The 7,978-nt window shown below is 35.1% G+C and overlaps 1 protein-coding gene across 17 annotated transcripts in view; it reads left to right on the plus strand.

The window, feature by feature from the left end:
- The window catches only part of BAZ2B (bromodomain adjacent to zinc finger domain 2B), a 122,565-nt gene that overhangs the window by 36,741 nt on the left and 77,846 nt on the right, over positions 1 to 7,978 (plus strand). Inside the window, exon 1 of one of the 17 annotated variants that reach the window (XM_042041286.1) lies at positions 7,690 to 7,695. The exons of the other annotated variants lie outside the window; for them this stretch is intronic. The gene's annotated coding sequence lies outside the window, so the exon portion shown is untranslated. Of the gene's footprint in view, positions 1 to 7,689; positions 7,696 to 7,978 lie in introns of those variants that run through there. 17 annotated transcript variants of the gene reach the window in all.

The following is a 7,978-nucleotide window of genomic DNA, read 5'->3' on the forward strand; positions in this document are numbered from 1 at the left end:
ACAAAGGTAACACCTGAATTAGTTCAACCTTATATTACAGTTTACCTAAGCCCTTGTGTGATTGAGCCAGAGAAATTCTAAGGGCAATGTTTTTTGCATGATGAAGAGATGTTTTTTCCCCATACAGATTTAGAAAAGTATTCTAGGTTTAAATTCTGCTTATTTTTGGAAAGTTAAAAGCAGCCTGAACAAGGTGAATAGTGGGCAGAGGGCAAATAGAAATAGAACAGATTCAATTTATCAAGTTGCTGACACTAAGTTTTGTAACAGGAAGAAGTAAAGACCTAAGCAATGGAAAGAAAGGGTGGGAGGTACAGTTGAGATTGTAAAAGATGTACTTCACAGGTGTTATGAAGTAATTTTTTCATAAAGGTGCTTGCAAGCTTCATCTAGTGTTCAAATATTTTGCTCCTCTGTACTTAACATCATGAGGGCTTGTATGGCAGTAGTTGAAGTTCTGGCGATGTGATCGTATGTGATTACATACATATTTGTAATACAGAATTGTTTCTTCTGTGGCTCGGTTTCAGTATAAAATCAAGCTGCACCTTTGCATGTTTTAAAATTAGTCTAGAGTACCGACATTAATCTGCATTTTGAGACTCTGAAAGTTGCTATCTATGAATGCCTTCATTAAAGTCATATTGTAATGAGCTTGATGATGGAGAGTATATTCTCATACTTGAGAGAGAACATGTGTGCATATACGTGTGTGTGTATATATATTGTTTATCTCTATATATGTGTGTGTGTGTGTATGTATATATGATAGGTTTTATCAGTCCAGGTATAATCTGTTTGTCTGAGGACCTAGTTCTTTAGGCTCTCTTTCAGTAAGTCAAGATTTTCTTTCCTCTTCTGACCTATCTGTAATCTGGATATTTTTTTAAAAATCAGTTTGCATATACATCAAGAGCTGAAAGTAGTTTTGCTGGTTTCAGTCAGGCTGTGATAGTTTATACTGTGTAGTAAGTGTCATACCAGGCATGGTTTGTTTATTTGGAAAAGAATAAAGTAAATTGTGATGGTGTGCATGTAGATTATGTAAATACAGATGCTTTCTAATTCTTTTTACATGTTTTCTCAATATTCAAAGGTTTTCTTTTTAGGTTTTCCAAAGGTAATTTCTTTAAGGCAAACACAACAGTGAAAAGGATGTACAACTTGGAGTTTTAGTATTCTTGCACAATTCAGAAGAAGTAAAGAAATGGTGTTTTAGAGTACAGCTTAAATGCATATCAGTTGAATAAAGCATAGGCTTAGAGCTAGTTGAGGGCTATATGTATCATCTGTGTTAGATATTTTACAGAGGTGATGTCAAGGTGAAAGCAGACTTGCAGAATGGTTGGAAATCATTGATATTCTGACTCTGAGGCTGTAAATGGCTCTGTGGCAGATGGAGGCTTTGTCAAGGAAGAAAAATGGCAGCTCTGCAGCATCATAGATGCTTCTGCTTAGCAGCTCAGCACATAGCCTGTGACCTTCCAGTGTTCAGGAGTTCCTTTTGTGCTTTAATAAATTGTCCTCCATTTTTACTCCCTAAAAGTAGATAAATAGTAGTCATTATAATTCAGTACAATTTGTGGTATTTCATGGTGAAAAAAACATAAGCCTGTTTTATTGCTAGGTATTAAAAGTAAGCTTTGAAGGATGCTTACAATTTCTCCATTGAAGTGCCAGTAATAGCGTTTTACTAAGCATTGTGTAATACTGAAAGTAAAGGTGTTAGTGTATGTAGTACAGCACAATACAAAATCTGTATATGCAAACTGGATATGCATATGTGTATATTCTGTATGTAAACATGTGTATATGTTTATGAATAGTCTCTGGAATATTTGAAACACTATAAAATGGACAGTGTTAATTTTTGAAATACGTTTGTACTGCAAGCATCTGTAATAAATCTCTGATTTATTGCAGTAAAATACAGAATTTTAGACTATATACTGAAGTAGCTATTTCTGGTTAGTTCAGAGAGAATAAATACAGTTGATTAATTCAGAATAATTTCTGAGTTCATGCTTTTTCTTACTAACAAAAATTCAAATATGTTTTAGCACCTGGCATTATCTTATTCTGTGGGATGTTGATGTGGTTTCATCTGTATTCTTGTCTATATTTTTACAATAAGGGTTCACTTTTATTAGTAGGGTAACTGGTTTCTGTATTCTCATGCCTATGAAATTTATGCCAGGTTGTGTGAGTTGTGAAGTTTTATGTTGTGTGCCTAAGGGATATGCATGATTGCCTAGTGTGAACAGCGATGTACCAGAATCACATATTTCATATGTACAGTAAATTTGCCTATGTTAGTCTTTCTCATTTAATCATCTGCATTAAAGCTGTATCATTTAACAGTCTTCTGTATTCTTAGGTTCCATATCCACTAGATTGATCCCTAGTAAAACTAGGGATATCAGTTGCTGTAGTTTATGGCTTCAAGAGCCTGTAACATCTTAGAGAAGATGCTCAATTGGACTGTTGATCTATACTACATGGCAGTAAGTCATTGTTAAAAGTGTGAGCTTTTCACAACTATCATCTGCCAGCCATACTCTTTAGCCTACTTGACAATTGTTGGAGTTACAGAAAGCAATTACTGTTTGTCACAGAAGAAAATGACCTATCACTTTCGAGGGTCAAGGTTGTTGCATTAGAGCTTCTTTATTCCAGAGCCTGGAGGTCGTATAGTTCTTGCTTTTATATTAATCATGCCTCCTCTATCTCTTCAGCTTCAGTTGTTTTGAGATGTAATGTGGATGGCTTTGTTGCGGAAAGACAAATGATTTCTTCATAATTGAAAGAAGCATTTTTGATAGTGTGTGATAGTCTTCATACATCTTTTCATTAGGACGTGGTAATGCATGAATGAGAGTAAGACCTCTTCATACGGCATATGCCTGGATGTTTGTATCCTGTAGCCACATGTCTTTAAAAGTGAGAGAAATGGAAGAAAAAATAAGGTGATGTTTTATGCTTTTAGCTTTCAGAGGCTCTTAATGACATAGGTGCTTGTTAACGTAGCAGTGGAGCACATACGAAGACAGTTTATGGAAATTTTTATGCTTTCAGTTGCTTAACTAGTTCATGATGTCCAGTATCTTGATGGTATTCTTCCTGGATTGTGTGGACACCATTTGATACAACTGGCTTCAGGGATGCTTAACTCCATATTCTGACATGTATTTTTTTTTCTCCTCAGTTTTTCGTTTTTTCAGTGGTCTTTTATGCCTTTTTTTTTTTTTTTTTTGATGTTGTGGTGGCTGTTGTAACTGTAGAATGACTGAATGGCTTCCTTACATCCCCCAGAAAAAATAAATTACAAATTACTTCCATTTATTCTGCGAGAGTTCTGTGTGCAATTTTTGTATACTGGAGTAAGTAACTGTTTTTCCTTTCCTTTTCATGAAGTTAGGGTTTTGTAGTGCCAGTGGAAAAAAAAAAGGAGAAAAACAAGTGAACACCATGTCACATATGTGACGCGCCCCCCCCTCCCCTGCTTCTGCTAAAAAAAGCCAACCCTACCAAACAAGTCAGCAAACATTTATTCTCTCTTGTTTTGTATTACATTTTGGTATGACTTTGGAGCTCATCAACAAAAATGCTAACTTGATAGTACCTTATAGTAACCATGTGTTATTTCAATTAATTCAATTGAAAAAAAAATCTGTAAAATGAGAACAGTAGAAAAAAATGGTGTGCTGTATTCTTGTTTTAATAGTTTTGGGGTGATTTCAAAACATAGGTTTGATACGTTTGGAGCTAGGGTTGCAAACAAGTTGCTTTTTATCTATGAACTATAAGACAGCATATAACCTGCAAAACTAAAATATGGTATTAGTATAATGAGAGAAAAATGTCTTTTAAAATACCTTTGTAATTTAAAAATTTTTATGGTCAGCTTGGAGTAGTAGAATAAATAATTCCATTCTGTATTCATCTCTTCTTCAGTAAAGTGTTTTATGTACCTGTTATGTATAGTGCGAACTTTAACATACTGTCACTGAACTTGCTGGATTGTTTAACTTTTTTTCGTGATGATCTTGCATGTTCAGGCAAAGAAAATACACTTGTATTCATTTAATGATGCTAAATTCTGTCCTGTTTAATCATTAGATAAATAGAGAGGGTATTTTTCTAAAATGTGGTGTTCTGGTAAATTCTTGTATTAAGGGGCATGCAACTTGAGCTGTGAAACTGTAGTTTGTTCCAAGCAACAGCCAGTTTTTATTAGATGTTCCTGCAGTTTTACAGAGGAAATAAAACTCCTTTGTTTCTATAGTAGTACCTATTGATTTTTCTTTCAAGGCTGTGTTAACAGTGCTGATAGAAGCTATGCAATTAGAATTGACATTTAGCAGTAAGCAGAGAAAGAAATTTTGTAACATAAAAAATGCTGTACATACAGTGTTAAAATATTTTGTGGTATCGCTGTACTTGAAGCAGTGAAACCAGGAGGACAGGATACTTGAAAGGTCGGAAAATGAGAGAAAGAACAAATGATGCAAAAAGAAAATGACACTGAGGTCTTGGTTTAATACAAATGTATTCCAGGTTGATGGCTGATTTCATTAGCAAATCTCATTGTTATGCAATGTCTGTTCTTCTGCAGCAAAATGAATATTGTATTCTCAGAGGGTCTGTGTATGTGTACTTTGATGATAGATAAAGAATATATTTATTGTTGTTCCAAGCTTTTAAAACTTCTGAAATATCTTTATCGTTTCAAAATAATTTAATTTTAACTTTCAAGTAATGTGGTAAATTAATGGTTATTTTTGTGGAAAATAGCAGTTTAACCCTCCTTCTATGTGCATTTCTCTGCTGTGCTTGCTACCTATGTAATCTTTTCTCCAAAATCTTGTTTGACCAAATAGCAGTTAATACTGAGTTTATCCCCTGCCACCCCATACATACATGTAAAGAAAATTAAGAATATTGGTTTCTTTAATGCTTTTTAAAATGGATGATAGTAGTATATGCAGAACATGTAAATAAATGTCATCTTGGTGTCAAATCTCATAAAACTCAAATGACTATATGTTGATAGGTTGTATTGAAAAATATTAGCAAAACTTTATGGTAAGATATATCAACTTTATTATGAAATGGCATGTTTTAGTACATAGGACAGTGTGTTCCTTGAGATCCTGATATGCTTTAGTTTGTTTTGTTTCCAAGTTGCTAGTTAAAACCATTCAGTAATACTAAGACATTTTGATAATCAAAATGCGAAAAATGAAAAGGAACATACAAGAAGGTTTTGATGCAGGAAAATTAAAATGTACTGAAATTATTTAATTCAGTTATTTTTCTATGCTCTTTGAGTATTTATTCCATGTATATATACTTCGTAGGGTTGTAGTGGCAAATGTTTGAAATGCTGCTAAATAAGCTATGGTTTGGGATTTTTAGTAGTTCTGTGATTAGTTTTAGGTAATGAGCCTGCATGAATAATGATTTTGGGCACAGAAGTAATGTAAAGAATAAGCTGGTTTTCTTGGTTTTTGTGTGACTTCTATGTGCCCTGAAACAATTCTGTAGTTACTGGGCTTTTGGTAGAGATGTATTTAATAAGAGTAGAATCTGGCTCTTTCTGAGTGATGGTTCACTGGTAGCTACTGTGTCTACTGTGTTTATTCCAAATCCAAGACCATTTTAAGGATCAAATCGACAGATGCAGTGTTCATGCATTTTGTAAACAATTCAGTGAGGACCAAAAGGCCTTGAGAATAAAGCTAAATCATGAGCAATATGACCCATAAATGTGACCAGGATATGTGGGACGTAGAACAAAGAGAAGATTGTTGCCTCTCTTTCTCTTGGCTTTGGTAGGCTAAAACCACTGTAAGGATGCAGATGACTTGCTGTCAGCTGATGGGTTTTAAAGATTGGTTGATGTAGTTGTTCTTGGTGGTGAGAAACTATTTGAAATAAGGTAATCTATCTTGTGATGCAACTTTGTTTTCAGTTGTGGAAACCACTTTAGACCAATCCAGTGTAACAGTGGAACTCAAGAGTGGGCTCTGTACAGTAGCATATGTAGGGAAAAAATGGTACTGAGGCTTGTAAATGTTGTCAGAGAGCCTGAATTTATAGGGACACAAGTAGGACTTGGTTTGGTGTGCCATTGCGTGAAGGTCTCTGAGGAGTAAAAGGTGGTTGAGACTTTTGTCACAGGCTGAATGTGGGGAAGAAAGTTGGTTGTTGGGTCCATCCTTTGTGGACACACCCCTCCTCCTTCCAATCTTTTGTATTTTAGCTGGAGGTCATTTCTCTTAACTTGTTAGTTTTTCTTGAATAGAAAGAAAATGTATCTGTTACTCCTTAAGTAATGAATTGTCCCTTTTGTCTCCTCCTTATGGGTCCATGCAGTTAGTGTCAGAGGATTCCAGCTAAAATTGCTACAAGCGAAAGACAGACTAATACTGCATTGGAAACTTTTATAAATAAATATATCGATTTAATAAACTGCAGGAAGTTTATGCTCTCCAACACCATTAATGCAGGTTGTGTTCACAGGTGATGCTGGATTTAGGTATTGGGTCTGTATTCATAAATGTTTGCTATTTTGAGCAAGTATTTCGGCTATGAAGTAATATGTGTTTCTTGCAACAATTTTGAAGTTGGATCAAGTGCCCTTGCATATTTCTCCTGCTATACAAATAATTTTTCTTGGATTGCATGTTGTGGTTCAAGCCCTTGTGCTGTTATTTTAGGTCACTGAAACAGTTTCACTTGTATCAACAGGTTGTCTAATAAGTTAACTTGCAGAAATTCTGTATTCTGTTTTTGGACCAAATACTTTATTCTAGTTGCTTAGGGGAACTGAGCTTTTTGTTCTGTTAATCAAGGTTTTTATTTTGGGGGGAGTGTTCTTGTTTATTTGTTGGGGGTTGCTTTTTCTTTTTTTTCCCTTTTAACTTTTGTGGTAACCTAGGACCCTCTTCAGTTCCACCATGAAAACACGATTTTTAAACTGGAACTTGCAGAAATTAATTTTTGGAATGGTTATAGGTAGGGAACAACCTGTAATCTCTTCTCATTGAATCAGTGCCATGCGTTCAGTCCATATGCGGTTATTTCTTTTTGTAGAGGAAAGGTGTTTGGCGGTTGATTTTTTTTTTTCTTTTAAAATTGTGTTAATTAAATAATTATTATGATTTCTGAATATTGTGAGTAGATTTCTTTAATTGTGGTTTTTTTTTGAGGTTGATGCCTAAATTCACATGCAGTAATTAGAGTTTGTTTTCTCAGTTCCAGATTTTTCCAGGGTTGTTTCAGGTTATGGTTTCATAGCACTTTTCCATTCCAGAACAACTTGGGGAGCAGTTTGTTCTGGAGAGAGAGAGAGAGAGGGGGGTGTGTGTGTGTGTACATAAGCATAATTTACAAGAAAATAAAGATTTTTTTTTTTTGGGCTTGGCATAAAAAAAAGAAAACAATGCAGCCTGGCACTGATGCTTATGTAACATTGTGGGAAAAATTTCCTCATAGTTCAGTTTGTTTTATGTTTTTCTGCTACCTTTTCCCCTCGTGTAATTAAGATGAAGCTGCATACTTCACTTGAGCTGGTTTTTCAGCGAGCAGCTGTGTTACTGGTGATCCAAGTGCTCCGCCTGCCTTTCGGTTTGTTTACCAGGAAATCAAGATGTGTAAACTGCAGGAAGCACTGTTTGACCCTCTCCGACAGTATCTCATTACAATAATTGCTAATCTCTGAATAAGACAGCCATGTTTTATGTGTAACACAGAGGGAGCTTGTGGTAGATTTTAGATGCTTCCTTAAGTACAGCTTTGTCAGCGCTTGCTTGGATTTCATTTTCAGGATAGCTTTTGACAATAAGCATCTAGCGACCTTTGGGCTCAGCAAACTCGGACATGATAGCATGTGTGCTTTCTTCCTACTTGACTGAAAAAGAAAGCAAACAACAAAAACCTCCAAGACCAAACCCTCGGCTTGTTTTGGAGTGCT

Source organism: Corvus kubaryi, unplaced genomic scaffold (genome assembly GCF_017639235.1).
Source record: "Corvus kubaryi isolate FWS band 111438036 unplaced genomic scaffold, C.kubaryi_AGA036_p1.0 37396, whole genome shotgun sequence".
In the NCBI taxonomy this organism is placed as follows: Eukaryota; Metazoa; Chordata; class Aves; order Passeriformes; family Corvidae; genus Corvus; species Corvus kubaryi.